General features: G+C 38.3%; 1 protein-coding gene and 1 pseudogene across 5 annotated transcripts in view; both read right to left on the minus strand.

Annotated features, from left to right (window-relative positions):
* Positions 1-17,965, minus strand: part of CRPPA (CDP-L-ribitol pyrophosphorylase A) — a 305,622-nt gene that overhangs the window by 223,993 nt on the left and 63,664 nt on the right. The gene's annotated exons all lie outside the window — the stretch shown is intronic.
* Positions 1,076-2,478, minus strand: LOC113265642 (Y-box-binding protein 1-like; annotated as a pseudogene).

The raw sequence follows: 17,965 nt of genomic DNA on the forward strand, positions 1-17,965 counted from the left end.
CTTTTCCTTCTGCTTTCCTTTACACCAGTTTCCATCAAGAAAAATGAGAACAAATAGGATTGTAATTGGAAGAATAAAGATACAAAAAAAAAGCGTTTAACTATTATGAATTCTCATATGTGACCATCAGAGTAATGGATTTTCTCTGCCCATTTTAAAGTACTCTGTAAATCACACATAGTTGAAGCTTTCTGTTACTTATATATTCCTTTACTGTTTTTTTCCAGTGTGTAGTAGTAAAGTTTTATGACTAATGCCAAAGTAATAGCTGTCCCACATTTTTCAGTCTTTCTTCATGGATCTTCACCCCATAGTTACCCTCCTCCTCTACCCTTTCTACTATACCATTCTGCTATGCTGCAGTACACTCCAACTTATGACCTAACAGGTTCTTCACCTCCTACATCTGAAGATACACTAATTGCTTGACATCATTCTCAAGCGGTACCTACTGCCTTTCCCAACCACCACCTACTGACAGGGCTTGAAGTCAGAGTCAGCATTCCATATCCCCACTGTTCTTCCATGAAAAAGTCCTATCCTTCCAGAATTTATGCCATCTGGCAAAATCTTCTAGTCTTCATAGTACTATCATCTCTCACTACTTCACAGGCTCTGCAGTTTTATGCACATGGATCAGACTTCCTTTTTATTCTATTGACATTACACTGGCTGAATTCCAAGTTTATACACAAATACTTTCAGATCCTCTAGAAGCTTCCTTGACCTTTTATCTTCACCTGAACTACTTACTATAATCAATCCTAGAAACTTGGGGTTTTTGACGATTATTGAAAAACTTTAACAGATGCTTGTCGTTTATTGACTTAAAAATTTAAAACAAAGGCTACCATCTTTTATTACAAATTAAAAATGAGGTTCTTAAAAATCCTAACTTGACCAGATATGAAACTATTTAAAAACCTTTATAAAGAGGTATTGAGAAAAATGAGGCATTTTTTTCTCTTTAAACACCTTTATCATTACAAAAAAGAGACATCTCTAGGTAAAAATAATAAAAATCCCACGCTGTAGAGATAATACAGATAGTTCCATATATCTGGTCAATGGGCAAAAAGCAAGGACTTAAGGTCTTCAGCTCTGGTCTTTTGTTTATTTCTCATTGCTGGAATTTCGTCTTCATTCCTTCGTGTTGGATGACTAACCTGATGATGGTAGAGATGGTAAAAGCCTGCATTTACTCAGCCCGGCCCTGCTCAGCCTCAGGACCTTATTCTCAGCTGCTGATGGGTTGCATTTGTCTCTTTGCCATCTCGTGGTTTAGGGTTTTCTGGGCCTCTGCATCGTAACTGAAGTTGCAGCAGTATGGACACTGAGGTGGCTGCTCACCACGGGTCTCACCTCCTTGATTTTCCTTACGTTCTTCGTTGCTATCCTCTCCAGGTTGTTTGGTGAGAAGCCCCCTGTGGAATCTTGGTCTATAACCCCGATACACATTCTGTCTCAGTGGTCAATCTTGTTCTCCCGCACCCTGGTTGTGAGCACCTTCCATCACTTCTCCCTGCTCAACAGGGCCGGAATACAGAGGCGTGGGCACCCATAGGGTCTCCGCCGGTAGTAGGGTGATAGAACCTGCACTGTGGGAGGCCCCCGCGTTCGGGAGCATTCTCCTATCCCTCGTTCTGCCCCCGGCTTTCACTCTTCTGGTAATTCCGCTGGTAACTGTGTGGCCGACCACTGCCACATGGATAGAGTCTCTAACGGTTCCAGTCTGCTGCATACTTTCTGCCTTGCACCGGAGCTCCACCAGAGCCTGTCCCATTTGCTGCCTCTGCACCGTTTTCTGCTTCACCATTATCCAACTCCACCGTCTCTCCATCTCCTACCCTGCGAAGGTACTTCCCAGGTTCTTCTTGATGGCAGTTTGGTGCACAAACACATCTTCCTTGGTGTCCTTCCTGATGAAACTGTATCTGTTCCTTACACCGAACCATTTTACTGTTTCCCAAACCTTCATTGGGATCACTTTGTTGTCCCTGCTGCCAGACGCCGGCACTCTCCGCACCACAGCCCGAGCTGCCAGCCTTCCTGTGGGCAGTGCTGACCAGGGGCGGCAACAGCAGCTGGTGGGTCCCCGCCTCGCTGCCCAAGGTCACAGTGACAGTGACCTGGCCAGCTGCTGGGAGGCTGCGGCTCCTCCCAGGGTGTGAGGGTAACTAGCCTGGAATTTGCTCTCTGCTCCCCCTACCGATTCAACCCTGCAAACTTGCTTTTATTTTGTTCCTTTTCCCTTACCTGCTCCTTTATTTCAATTGTTTTTGTTTTTTCTTTTTTAATTCAAGTAGGGCAGACACAAAATGTTACATTAGTTTCAAGTACACGACACTGATTTGACAGATCTATACATTATGCTCTGCTCATCACAAGCGGAGCTACCATCTGTCCCCACAGGACACTATTCCAATACCACTGACTATATTCCCTATGCTGTACCTTTCATCCTAGTGACTTACGCATTGTGTAACTAGAAGCCTGTGCCTCCCATTCCCCCTCATCCATTTTGCCAGTCCCCCATACCTATCCACCTCTATCTTTGGTTCTTCTGACATTTTTAATTTCTACAACACAAATCTCTGATCAGAACCTCAATCTATCATTTCTCTTACTCTCTTTGCACATTAAACTTGCCCTTTTAACTCACTGAGGCATCCAACACCATAAAACTACCATTTGATCTTGGTTGGAAACCTCCAGTTTCTTAGACTGTCCTTAAAAAAAAAATCAGGGAAGTACAACTGAAGGCATTAAAAACTTATTAGTAGCATCCTAGGTGCCTCCATCCATTATCTATCCACTAGATCTCCTTTATGAACTCCGACTATTATTTTTGATTCCCTTTTCAATTTTACTTTTATCAGTTTTAAGTGTACATGGTTTGAAGAACCAAATATCCCTACAAGATTCATTGTAAAATAGTTCACCTCGTCCACTTCACCGTAATGTGTCATCTCCAGATGCAATTATTTCTCCTTCTTTCAACTGATTATTATTCATTTCCATGTTTAACAGTCAACAATTGCAGGAGAACAAAGATAAGATCTCGGTGGCATGTAGTAATAAGCTTCCATCTCCCTCACACAGCTGTGGGTTAGCTGCGACAACTGCGCTTCTAGCTGCAGTGCTGAGTTGGCTGTAGCAGCTCTGACCTACTGGTCACCCTCTGCAAGACAAACTGGAGGGGCTGCAACCAACCAGTGTACGCCTAATGGCAATACTAGAACCACAGGAGGGGAAGTCCAACAGCAAATCACATTTAAGCCTCTGCCTAATCATGTCTGTGAAAAATCCCAAAGCAAGTTAGAAGGCCCAATCCAGAATCACCAACCAGAGAAATATACTTCATTCACCAAGAGGACATGGCAAGGGCACATGAGTAGAACAGTGTCAGAGGACTGAAAAACTGGAGTCAACTAACCTACTTACCACAACCTATCTCTGAACATACTTGTGAACATACTCTTCATCTTCTGAAATTTTGGCCATCTGTTGAAGAATTAATTTTGTCCCCCCTCCTTCCAACCTCACCACAATACACACTAATACTTACTGTTCCCCATCCCTTCAACGTCATAATTTTGGTTAAACCAGTATTGAGTGTTTACATCACTATGTAAGCATTCCTCCCAGCTAAGTCATAGATTAGAATTCCTTTCTTTCACAAGACTTTGTCTTCCCTGGAATTAGAACTTATCTTCTAAACTAAGTGTTTAGTTTTCTATATACTTAGGACTCATTCAACAGCTAATACTGAGGTATTTGTTTAGTTCTACTCTCCAGATGTTTAGACACAAGGCACTTCACCAATTTTATATTCCTGAAGTAATCACCCTTGGAGTCTTCAGAGCTTTCTGTCCAGTTACACAACTATCATTCTAAAATAGCCCTATACCATCGTTGTGGGGATAATCTACATCTCTCTGCTGTCATGCATCCATTCTCTTCTGTATCCCATGTAATCTTTCTTGAATGATCACATCATTTTTACGGAACAAATCCTCTAATAGCTTTCTGAGAAAGGGAGCCTAAGAGTTATGTTTTTTTTTTTTTAAGATTTTATTTTTTATTTGACAGAGAGAGCGACAGCCAGTGAGAGAGGGAACACAAGCAGGGGGAGTGCGAGAGGAAGAAGCAGGCTTCCAGCAGAGGAGCCCGATGTGGGGCTCGATCCCATAACGCCGGGATCACACCCTGAGCTGAAGGCAGATGCTCAACGACTGAGCCACCCAGGCGCCCCAAGAGTTAAGTTTTTAAATCGCTTTTTACTGCCTCATTTCTTTGTCATTTCCTCCCCTTTATTTTCTCTTTTTTGACAATTTTTGTTATTGAGTATTGGCTCTCTTTGATTGTACTTCTAATTTTCTCTTCTTTCCTGTATTTCATCCTTTTGTCCTTTGGGAAAGCATTTCTCAGATTTGCTTTTATCCCAGATCTTTTATTCTCTAAATGTTGTTTTTGTTTTTTTTTACCACTGTGAACTTGTTTCCTGTTTACAATAACTTGATCTTTGTAATGACATTAACTTTTAAAACCTTTCTCTTTCCCAGCCTATTTGCTGCATCCTCCGTGTTACTCTTCCCTGTTTCAGTCTCTATCTTCCACAGGAAGTGCATTCTTTAGATGGCCCAGTAATACTTGTCAGCCTCTAAGAGTGGAAGATTCAAAAGCTATTAACCAATGTGGGCAGAGTTGTAGTTTATGAACAGTAACCTTCACCATAGTGTGATGGGGGTTAAGATGCTTACAGGGGAACCTCTGAAGTTAGCATTTTCAGGTCTTTATTTTTAGACTGGACAGATTCTCCAAACAAAACTCTTCCTATTTTCAGCCAAGAGGGAAAGCAAAGCCACCAAGATACCAGCTGCTGAGTGGGATAAGGGGCCATGGCTTTCCCCATTCAGCCACTAGTAAACACGTGGTCTGTGAGTCACTTTTAGGCAAGGCACTCATTCCATCAGCTATACCCAAAGTTTTCCCCAGACATAGGAAATATTTCACCCCTCACCTTCCTTTGTTTGGGGGTAGGGAGTAGGTCATGGAGAGGAGATGGTGAGTTATACACCAAACTGCTTCTTAAGTAGTTTCCAGTGAACCCTTCATATTTTGTACCCCCTTCACTCAGTTCTAAAGGTGCTGCCAGGCCCTCAACTTTTGGGGAACTCTATTGTAGATAATTTTAATTCCTAGCTTTCCCTACCACTCTTCTAATTGAGCCTTCTCAGATTTAATGTGCCAGTTACTTACTAATTCACCTGCTTTCTAGCTATTTGTTTACCATTGTCCCCTTATTCTCCTTATTCTGTGGGTCTATATTTTTAATCACTTTCTAGTAGCGTTATTTTTTTATTTTAAAGATTTTATTTATTTGTGAGTGAGCAACCACGGGGTTGGGGGGCAGGAGAGGGAGAAACTTCAGGGAACCTGACACTAGGCTCTATCCCAGGACCCCAACACTATGACCTGAGCCAAAGGCAGACACTTAACTGACTGAGCCACCCTGGCACCCCAGCTTTCTAGTAGCTTTAAATTAGGTTTCAGGAATGATCAAAATTATCTAAGTGTCCAGTCAGTTATCTTTACCCAGAAGCTGGAGTATGTGCATTTTAATTTCAAATTATTTTCCATAAAGGTGGTTTCAATTTATATTCCCATAAACAGTATATGCGAATGTAACAAAGTTGTTAACATGAGGTAAATGAATAGGCCTCAGAGGGACTGAAAAACCTCTGAATAAAATATTCTGTGTATAATGCGGTTATTTTTCTGAGAAAGGATTCTACAAGTTTGAACTTTTATAACACACATCGAAGTTTGGATCCATTGTTTTATGGTAATCATGTCATGGACCATGGCTACAAATAATCCAATTACCTATCTATCCTTCCAGCTTTAACATCATTCATAGTATTATTTTTGCAAGGCAGCCTGGGAAGTTTGCCCAACAAAGAACAATATATACATTAGAGAAAAAAATCAAAGGCATGCTTGCACAGGTTTCTCACTCTGCAGTTACAGAGCCATGCTCAGAATGTTTCAAGTAGAAACAAAATAGCCTATCTTACAATTAGGTAAACAATGAACACCTGCATTCCATTTATCATTTGAAAATCAAACTTTAAGCATTTTGCATACATTTACATTGTTTGAATTATGCAATGCATTCTAGAATTGCAGGACAGACAGTTATCCAAGAAGCTTGGTTCTTACAATTTATCAGATCATTTTATGAATAAATAAGCAATTTCAGACTAAGCCCATATGAGGCTGATAATAGAGAAGCAACTCTCATGCTTCAGAAAACAAAGCACAAATGACCTGGCTGAGGACAGGATTTCTTTGTGTATAAGTTTTTAAATGATTTTACATAAGGTTATACTCCTCATAAAGTTACATATAGTTCAAGCACCTATCAACTGAAAAACAAAAGTGTCACTTTATTACATTTTTGCCAACCTTACCCAAAGGAAATTCTTTATGAACTTAGAGACAAATACTAGCCATTCGTATCAGTTGACTACTGCCTAGAAGATGTTATTTCCTGCTTGGCTTTCAAATAAATGGGGAGAAAAGTTAACATGGGAAAATGAGTTTCACCAGTAATTCTAAAACCCTATTTTTAGCCATTCTTTTGACCTTCACAATCAAATATTGTCAAGCACTATTAAAAACTTTCACCAGGATATTCTATTCTTCTCTCTTATGGACCATCTTTGGAAAAGTAAACTGATCAAAAGTTAGTGATAAAATTAAGATTAGAATGTTGCCCAGAAACACATTGACTGGACATACTACACATGCATTCTCTAGTCCCAATATAAACTAAGGGAAAAATGGAAACCCTTCAGCACTATCCAATCCCAGACACAAGGCAGCTTTAAATTTATGCAGAGAGAACTTTAAAAGGCCGATTTCAGAATGTCAAGAGATCATGATTATCTGAAATAAGTCCAGGAAATAGAAGGGAGAATCCAAAGCCACATGTTATTCCAGTAGCTACAGGATTGGTGACATTGTTACCCAACCTGAAAGATGTAGAAAAAAAGAGTAGGTATATTGGTTAAGCTAACGGCATCAGTTAGATTTAAGTTACCTGTAGGACATCTAGTAAAAATACTCCTAAGAAGTTGTAAATATATACCAAACATTCATGGGGAAAACATGAAAAGGAATGATCAGAAAAACTGATATACATTTACGAAGCAAATATTTATGGAAAATTTACCAGGCATTAAATACATTAGGTACTGAGAAGGAGGAGAAAGGCTGGGGAAAATCACACAGACAATTTTAACACAAGGACATCCCAGGCATATCAGAGGTATGTTTCATAGGCTGGGAGAACTGAAGAGAACCATCTATCATTTCAAAAGATTATTTTTTTTAATCGGCACATTGTGGAAGTTGCAGAAAATTTAACCAGAGTTCAGTGTAAGTAATTAAAACTTTAACAATTGACCAGAAGTACAGTTTTAAAATTAACCCACCTTTTTTCTACACAACTTGCCCAGTAGCATCTTTCTGGCTCACTCCTTGTAATAATTTAGCATCTTCAGCCTTATCTCTAGTTTTCTCCTATTTTCCATGACACTTTAACACCTTTACAAGTCTTTCACTTTGCAATTTAGTTCTGCACTAAATTAGTTCAGCACTAACTCTTAACTGACACATTACCTATGAAACTCTGTAGCTTTTTTTTTACGAATTGAGTTCTTTTGGATCTCTATCCCAATACAAGTCATAACTAAGAGTGGGAATTAAAGTTTCCTGAAGATAAGGCACTGAGGTAAATATGAACCCCCAAAAAGCTATTTGGTGGTAAGATGGAACAAAGACTGATCCGTACAATAGCATGACTATATCTCAAAATCATTATGCTTTCCTGTAATAAGCCAGACACAAAAAACTACACATCTATGATTCCTTTGTAGGACATTCTAGAAGGTGAAAAACTATAGAGACAGAAAACAGATCCATGATGGCTAAAGCCTGAGGGTGGAGAAAATGAATTCACTGCAAGTCTGGCCATATGATTTGCATTACCCAATAGGAGGCAGAAGTGACAGTGTCACAGTTACAAATCTAAACTTTAAGAAACCCTGGGTGTTTCCACTCTGTTCCACTTCTGCCATCTCCATAAAAGAACATGCCTGGATAAACTGCTCGTCAAAGAAGGGTGAAGAATGGGAAACTGTACAGCCTACACCTGCAATATGAGGCAGCTCTACCCCAAAACACAGCTATCTAGCCAAGTCCAAGATCAGAACTTCAGCCAACCCACAGATCCCTAAGTGTAAATTAACGTTGAACTACCATGTCTGTGGATGTTGTATTCACACCAATGATACAGCAATGGCAAACTAAGTTGTTGAAAATGTTTTTTTCAAATTTACAGCAACTAGGAAGAATTCGGTGAATAGTGTATCATATAATAAGCAACTATAAGTGACAGACTACAAATATATGCAACAGGAATCTCAGAGATGTACAAAAAATCAAATATTACAAGTATGACTCTCTTCATAAAAATACTCAAAACCAAGCAATTTTTGGACACTCTACTTATGTGTTAAGACTATAGAGGAAGGCAAGAAAATTATTAACACAAAATTAAACACAGTAATAGCAGGGAAGGGAACACATCAGGACAGGGATGCAAACAAAAAAAGAGCACACTGAAGATGTCAAATATACTGGCAATGTTACACCTCATTAGCTAAACAATGAAAACAAAAACACCTATTTGTCTTTAAATCAGTCTATCAAATATATGCAATACATGCTAAGGAATGTAGTATACCCAACATGCATATTAACACATATATCCACAAAAGGCTTGCTGAGCAGAGAATGAACTAAGACCTGCATACCTGTCCCTCACCCACCCTGGACCCTGGGCTGGACAAACGTCATAGCGCAGAGAGCTACAGACTGGAAAGAAATTATTACAGCAGGATCATCTGGGCACATTAGAAGATCATCTAGGGACACCTCAACTGCAATATTTCTTCTGTAATAGCTAACATCCTATTCTAAGGAATTTAATAAATCCCCTTAGCTACAAGGAGTTGAGATTTCATTTGTTATCAACAAGTATATGAAACACGGGAGTAAAAACACAGCCCAATAGATAGATCACTTTCTGCATGTTCTATGGATTGCATCATGGATCAGCAGAGTATGCCACTGGCAAACAGCAAAGGGTCCAGGCCATCCCACCAGCCTCTGATGTGCTTAGACCCTTGTGTTTCATATACTACACTGGCCCTTGCCTCTAGTACACTCTCCATTACACAACCTCTATCCTTATTCTCCTTGTGTAATCTGCCCACAACGTAACAACTGAGTTGTCAAACAACAATTCCAATGTCATCCTCATTTTATCTCAGTAGTGGAAATACCTACAATAATGTGAGGTTTTCAGTATTTGCCTCCATTTGCCTGCTTTTATCACAATTAGGACATCATCAGATGACATACTGTATACCTGAACTGGCTTTGGGTATAGTACATATATTGGGTGCTTACCCTGTCCCTCTTTTTTTTTTTCTTTTTTTTAAGGGAATGCCTAATCCACAGTCCTAGCTAAAGCAGCAGCAACCTTGTTTTATTTCCTGTCATTTCTTCCCTCCCCAACCCCATTCTGCTGTTCAGTCTGTTGGTGGGGACCTATCACCACAGTAGCCCGTCTATCAGATGATCCACGGCTTCTGATCTGGGTGGACAAATAAAGCAGAGTAAATCATATACCATCTGCAAGAAATTTGAACTACAACATAAAAAAAGAATCTGCAAGTTGGTCAAGGAAGCCAAACCTACAATGGCACATATGTTATTCTTATGGCTGAAGAGCTATGGAAACTAAAGCTCAAGTTACAGGAAACAGAAATCATAAAGGTAGCAGAGGAATAGCAAAAACAAAAAAACAAACAACAACAACAACAACAAAGGATTTAACATAAAGCAACAAAAAACATGGCTCTAAAAAAGGTCTCAACAACTTGCCAGTTACCAATTATATTTTTCCAGAAACTTACAGGTCTTTCTCTAAAAACTTGAAGTCTGTGTTCTTTGCAAGCGCAAGAGATAGGGAGGTTCCCTGGACATTAGAAAGTTACAGCAACAGTAAGAATTCTTATTAGAGGCAATTACCTCAAAATTCTCCTGCAGAACTGGGGACTGCGTAACCACAAGAACATCATTGATGATTGTTTGTAAATACAGCCAATTACCCAAAAACCTTTTCCAAACCAAAATGACGAGTATCAGACTGAAACTCAGCAAGACTGCACCCTAGTACCTCTTGCACAATACATGTGAAATCCGCAGTCTCAGCTTCACATCAGCATGAACACTGATAGAATCTTCTATGGCGCTTAATGGTTCTAGAGCACCTTACGTTATCTCAGGTTCATAGGATTTCATTTTCAACTGTAAATAAACATATAAAGTAGAACACATCTATACAACCAACATCACAAGGAAGAGTACTGACTCCTTTTAGGGTAACATGTTGGTAAAATATAGACTTGGCAACACAAAAGGAAATGATAGTGTGTCCAAAACCTGTTAGAAATTTAATCTTCATGCTCAAAAAAACATGATCTAATAATACTCTTTCGTAACAAAAATTAGAATATATATTCATCAAGAAAAACTAGAGGAGAAAAAAGTTCAGTGACAGCACTAAGAATAAAATATAGGATTCCTACCCACCGCCAGGTCTCAGTCCTCTGAAGGAATTCCATTCCCTCCTTGATTAATAATTATTATTCCTTAAGTGTTGACAGTTATTCCCTGCTATTCAGTGTAAGCAAAATCACATTTTTCCCCCCAAAGGATTAACATGATATTAAACAGGCATCTAACAGACACAGGCCTAAATTAAATACGAAAAACAAAAAACACACAGCTGATTAGTTTTCGTTGTGAAAATATCAAGAGTAGGAGGAAACATATGTAGAGGCTAAAGAAAGAAATCTCTCTTAAAATGTGAGTGTCCTAAGATCAAAATAGATCGTCTGTCCTACAAACCCATCACAGAGGTACTGTTTCTCTAGAGAATCCTCATGAAAAGATTTAAGAGTCATAAAGTTCATTATGAGCTAAAATTATCCAGATTTGTAGGCATTGGGACCACAGGAAAGCTGGAGCAAAATTCCTAGAAAAAAGTGACTGATGTTAGATACCTTTCGTTAATTTTGCATGTGTTATGTTTTGAGGTTAAGAGAGAGAGAGATTCAAAACATGCCTGAAGAGTTCTTTCCCAATCTTGCGAGTCTCTGTTGTGTGGGGTTTTTTCCCCACAAAGTGTGCTTGTTAAAGGTCTCAGAGTGGTAACACTGGAGACTACAAGCTATCTCTTGATCACTCATATACACAGCAAAAAGATGTAAAATGGCCTTCCTGATCGAACTCTAAATTGGACCAATTTGGGACCAATTTTGTGTAGTGCCTGAAAACTACCAAATCATGAAAAAGCCATTTTATTTTCCCCCCAGCCAATACCATTTCTGGATGCCTTGCTGCAGTGTCAAAGAAAAACAGAAGTTTGAATCTTGAGGTCTTTCTAGGTTAAAATAAAGTGAAAATAAGTGCCTGGAATCGGACCTTCCAGTTCATTTTCAGGTTTTAACTTTGTCACATTTTTCCTGCAAGAGTAGAAATATTTCATAGCATCCTTTCAATCATCCACCTGAAAGAAACAGTTTTCCTTCACTCATTTCCCACAGTGGGGAGGTCTCCAATTCACTCCAGGTGAAATTGATTATCTTCAAATAGATCACAGCCTTGGGGGAAAACAAGGGAAGGTGGCCAGGACTCAATGGTGTCAAGTAACAAGCACCTTGAACACTGCGGTTCTGAGAGCATCTTGTGCAGCCAAAAAAAAAAAAAAAAAAAAAAGTAATTCCAAGGGAATAGCTGCTAGAGATAAGCATGTGTTCTCCCCAGGGTAAAATGCTCTTCCTTTCATATATTCATTTCATTCAAAACGTTCCTTAAGGTAAACAGTGTTTTTCATCTTGAATTTTTTATATCATTATGTATGTATCCTTATCTACATATAATTTATCAATATATGCACTAAAGAGGACGGGGAAGCTCCTTGGCTCAGCACTAAAGGTGCAATTTGCAACACATACTCATTGTACCTTACTTTACACAGGAGTGGAAATTCAACACAGCTGACAGGGTGTGTCCCATCGCTAACTTGCTACAAAATGCTGGGCCATATTCACCCCCATGAGCTGCTTTTGCCTCAGGCTAAGACACACTGCATAATGTTAGTCTCTTTTCAGTTCTCTATAAAGCTCAGAGGCTTCCTGTTCTAACCTTCTCTCATATTTTTTAAAGCCGCGTATGTATTTCACATTAGACAGTAATTAACCACACTCACTGTAGAACCCTTAGTAGGAGAAAACATCTTCCAATTCAACCACAATACTTTGAGGCGTTTTTTTAATGCCTCCCCTTTTTTTTAAAGTTTATTCAGTCTCCTGAGAGATTTTAGAACCCTGCCTTAACTTTTAACTGAAGGATTTATATATCCTGCATATTTCATTGTGCCAATACTCCGATTAAATGCAGAACAATCTAAATAGACTACATTCAAAGTACCACCAGTCTTGCTTCAAATTCTGTGAGAAGCACCAAAGCCCTACACCTAGAGTAAGTCATAATACTCTTACAGACAATTCATATATTGTTGGTTTGTTTTTAACAATCATAAATATGTAACTCTCTACCTATATTTTGTTGATGAAATCCTCCATACTATGTTTTGAGGGAGAAAACGGTAATTTAGTTGTTAAGATTTTTTTTTTTAATATCTTTCTTTTTTACCTTTTGACCCCCTTCACTCATGTCTCCCACCCACTCCTCACCTCTTACCTCTGGTAACCACCCACCTTCTCTCCATAACCATGAACTTGAGTTTTGATTTTAAGACTCCACATATTTTTCTTTATTCACCATTTATGGGCACTTTGGTTGTTTCCATATATTGGCTATCATAAATAATGCTGCAGTGAATGTAGGTGTGCAGATATTGAAGGTTTTCCTTCTCTTGTGATCAATACCCAGAAGTGGAAGAGCTGAATCATGGTATTTCTCCACTTGAGCTACCTCCATACAGTTTGCCAGGGCAGCTGCACCAATTTACATTCCATCAACAGTGCAGGAGGGTTCCATCTTATCCCCACATCCTCACCAACCTCTGTTATATCTTGGCTCTCTGATACTAGTCATTCTGACTGGTGTGAGGCGACAGCTCATTCATTTCCCTGATTAGTGATGTTGAGCATCTCTTCACGTACCTGTGGGATAGCTGCAGGTCTTCTCGAAAAATGTGTTCAGATTATCTGCCTATTTTTTTTAGATATTTTTCTATTGAATTGTAGGGGTTCTTCATGTATTTTTGATACAAACCTCTCATCAGTCACATGATTTGTAAATACGTCTTCCCACTCAGTAGGCTATATTTTGATTTTGTTTTTTCCCCTCACAGTGTAGCTTTTTTCAGTTTGATGGAGTCTCACTTATTTCCGTGTCTGTTCTTGTTTTTGGAGTCAGATCCAAAAAAATCATTGCCAAAAATCAACGTCAAGGAGCCTACCACCTAAACTGGCTTGGAGTTTTATGGTTTCAGATCTTACACTCAAGTGTTCAGTACATTTTTGAGTTACTTTTTGTGTATGGTACAAGATAGTGGTCAAGTTTTCTCAGGCATATGGCTGCCTCGTGTCACCCATACCACATTTATTGGAAAGACTATCCTTTTCCCATATGTTTCTGACTTGTCATGAAGTGACCATATACACGTGTGTGTATCTGGGTGCTCTGTTCCATTGACACTATGTGTTTATTCTGATAACACAGTGCTTTAGTTACTATAGCTTTATAATATAGTTTGCAATCAAAAAGCGTAACGTCTCCACATTTGTTCTTGCTCAAAACTACTTTGGCTATTCATGGTCTTTTGTAGTTCTGTACAAGTTTTAGGATGATTTGTTCTATTTCTTTGAAAAATGCCACTGGAACCTTGATAGGGATTGCACAGAATCTGTAGATTGCTTTTACATCCTAAGTATTGATTCTTCTAATCCATTAGCACGAAAATTTTTCCATTTATTTATGTCTTCAATATTTTTTATCCTAGTTTTCAATATGAAAGTCTTTCACTGCATTGGTAAATTGTTCCTACATATTTTATTCTTTCTGATGCAATTATACATGGGATTTTCTGTTTGTTATTAGTGATAGAAACAAATTTCTGTGTTTTGATTTTGTATTCTGTAATTTATTCATTCTAACAGTTTTTTTTGGTGGACTCTGTAGTGTTTATTACATATACCATGTCATCTGCAAATAGTGAGTTATTTTCCTCCTTTTCAATTGGATGCCCCCCCTTTTCTTTGTGCTTAGTTGCTCTAGCTAGACCTTCCAAAATTATGCTGCATGAACGTGGGGATAGTGAGCATCCTTGTCTTCTTTCTGATCTTTAAGGAAAGGCTTTCAGCTTTTCATCATTCAGTATGATGGTTTATGTGGGCTTGTCATCTAAGATCTTTATTATGTTGAAATATATCTGCTCTATAAACCCTCTACTTTGTTGACTCATTAAAAATGGAGGTTGATGATTTTTATACTTCATTTTGTTCATGTGAGATATCATGTGGACTCATTCATAGATGGTGACCCTTCTTCCATCACTGGAATAAACCCCCCATGACTGTGGTGAATAATGCTTTCAATGTGTTGTTGCATTCAGTTTGCTAATGTTTTGTTTAAGATTTTTGCATTGTGTTCATCAGAGATACTGGCCTCTAATTTTATTTTCTTGTGTCATCTTTGCCTGGTTTCCATATCAGGGTAATTCTGACCTCATGAATGTGTTTGGAAGATATCCCTTTTCTATGTTTTGGATGACTTTGAGAAGGGTTGATATTCTTTAAAAATTCACACATTCTACCAAATATTTAATCTAAAACTGCTTTCAGAATATTATCAGGTCCTCAGATTGTACAGACTCAATATTAGATTGAAAAAAAAAAAAAACCAATACATTTACTTCAATTTGAAGGTATTATAAAGTGGAAAATTAACTCCTTAGAGGTACTGCTTCCCACTGTGCCCAGTCTTTTCCTCTCATTTGTAAACTGCATATAATACAAGCCTACTGAAAACCCCACACACATGTATGCATGCACACCGACAAGAAAAGCCAAGGACTTTATGGTCAGATTAAGCCTAAAATTATGTGTTTTCTAAAAGAATATCTTCAGTTATTAAAAACCAAAGGCCTAAATAAAATTTAATTCCCATTTGGTTACAATCACAAAGACATAAAGGTCAAGTATCTAGAAACCCCAATGTAAGCCATAAGTATAAGGAATACTGCATTAAACTCTGTGGGATTTTCAGATTATACCAGAAAATGTTCTTGCCTGTTTCAATAGCTTTCTCTAAATTTAGAACCTAGAAATGGTCTATCACCAAGAATCAGGAGCTCAAAATTCTATTTCAGTTTCCTGTAGCTTTCTTTCTTCCAAGTGATAAAGTCTGTGAAATCACATTAAAGACAATAAAATGCACTAATCCATTACACATACGCACACATTAAAAAGTGTCATATGTCTGGAACTGTGCGAAGCAGTAAGAACCAATTCGCTGCATCCTTAAAGTTCTATAGCACAAATAAAAATTTAGTTTTGTCAATTTGTTAACTCATTATATAAAAAGTATGGTTAATGATACAACTTAGCAAAACTAAGTACATTTCTATTCTTCAGCAAAGTAGGTAAGATTGCCTTTATCTCAACTTGTCACCACTACTCACCTATGTGTATCTTCTCTGTGACTTTAGTTGAAATAGAAAGTTAAAGTAAATGGATGAAATTGTCTAGAGGTGTCCCGGTTTCTTGTGCAGAAATGTACTTGTTCCTCAGGGTATTACTAGCAGAAAATTCTCCTTATGCAGGTAAGTTTGGGAAATGCTACCTTAAACTTTAGCAACTTCTTTTCCGTCTTTGGTTACTAATATCCATTTTAAATATTCAAGTGGGGGATATTGTGACTATTATTTCCCGAATGTATTTTACCATGAAGCCTCTTCCCAAAAACTTTTTTTTTAAGATTTTATTTATTCGACAGAGATAGAGACAGCCAGCAAGAGAGGGAACACAAGCAGGGGGAGTGGGAGAGGAAGAAGCAGGCTCATAGCGGAGGAGCCTGATGTGGGGCTCGATCCCAGAACGCTGGGATCACGCCCTGAGCCCAAAAACTTATCTTAAAAAATATTCCATGGAACACAGGTTAGAAAATTATGACTTAACCCTTCTGAGTTCAGCATTTTCACTCACTCTTTTTCTACAGAATACACTCAAAATCCCCACCCATCTGAATCAGGCAAATCAGATCTCCTTAATGGTAATTAAAAGGCAAAAGCAGGCACAAATGTACATTTTAGATAAATAGATTTCCAACTTAAAGGAAAAGACATGTAAACGATATGTATTTAGTATCAAAATATAGTTAATAAGTAACAAGATAGATATGGCAAGTAATTAGTATATGGTCAAGAATCAACCTTGGCATATTTGGCTCTTGACACTCCTCAACTAAGACATCTGAGACAACAGTCATGTCAACAATCAACTAATATTGTTATTTGATGAGGGCGCTAAATCAAGTAAATATAGTTACTTGTTGGGGGCACCATAATTCTTTTCTCCATAAAAGCAACAAGAACATTGACAGATATTATGAAAATTAACTTTTTCAGAACTCTGGAAATTAATCAAAGCCAAGTGACAGTCCATGCAATGTTTGTTCCAGGAGCTAATGCTAAATCTTGGTTAAAAGGAAAAACAGTGAATGTTGTACCATTTTAACCTACGCTGTTCTCCCCAACCCCCACCCCACAGTTTCTTCTGACAATGATGGTAATCTTGAAAACCAACAGCCTACATCCACAGTGAAAAACAGAAGCCTAGCAGCCAATGGATAAGGCAGAACAAAATTAGAGCTTCTCCAAATTCTAATCCCCAGGTAGTTGCCATAGTTTCACCCCTTCAGTTGTCCACAAATTCCATGCAAACCTAAGTTCCAAGGTTTGTTTTTATTTAAGTCAGAGACTTCCAGTGACTGTTTCCCTGGGAGCATGTGCTAAAAAGAATCAAATGTAATTGCTTTCCATAGCAGCTGCCTAATGTGGTGATAACAACTGAGGCAAATAAACTAACCTGAACCGTTAAAAGGAAAAGCTAAAGAATTAGATATCCATATAAGGCTTTGAAAAGCTCAAATGCTATTCCTAGGTACCTAGAAAAGACCATAAATATGCATAGGGCTGCCCACATGCCCATGAAAGACCTGAGAAGGTCTTACGATCTTAATTCTGACTCACCTTGTGCTTCACAAGCAGGAAGTGAGAATGAAGCCAGAGTGTGAAATGCTTCCCTGAGCATAGCAAATGTGCCCCTACACACAGACAAAGCATGGAACATGGTTTGTTCCAGATACTTTAAAAAATTTCTTCTCATTAACTGACCACTAAATTATCCTAGCAGAGACTTCACTGGCTACATATGACATAGTAGAGAAGGATATATGTACTACAGAACTTGGGGAAGTCATTTAACAAATCAATAGTAGAAACAAGTATTTCAACAGCAAACTCTAGGGGAATGGGTTCTGATTTCCAAAATTGCCATATTACTAAAAATGGCCAGTTTTCATTAAAAATTAGCAGATATGCCAAGAAACAAGGGTATATGTGAAGGAAAAAAAAATCATACAACTGTTCTGAGAAAGACTAGACTTCAGACTTACTAGATAAAGACTCAAGTTATTTTCAACATGTTTAATGAGCCAAAGGAACCATGTCTGATTAACTCCCTGAAGGCTGTGGCAGAACATATTCTAAGTACTGGAAGAAAAAAGATTGTCA

This window comes from Ursus arctos, unplaced genomic scaffold, assembly GCF_023065955.2.
Source record: "Ursus arctos isolate Adak ecotype North America unplaced genomic scaffold, UrsArc2.0 scaffold_3, whole genome shotgun sequence".
Classification (NCBI taxonomy): domain Eukaryota; kingdom Metazoa; phylum Chordata; class Mammalia; order Carnivora; family Ursidae; genus Ursus; species Ursus arctos.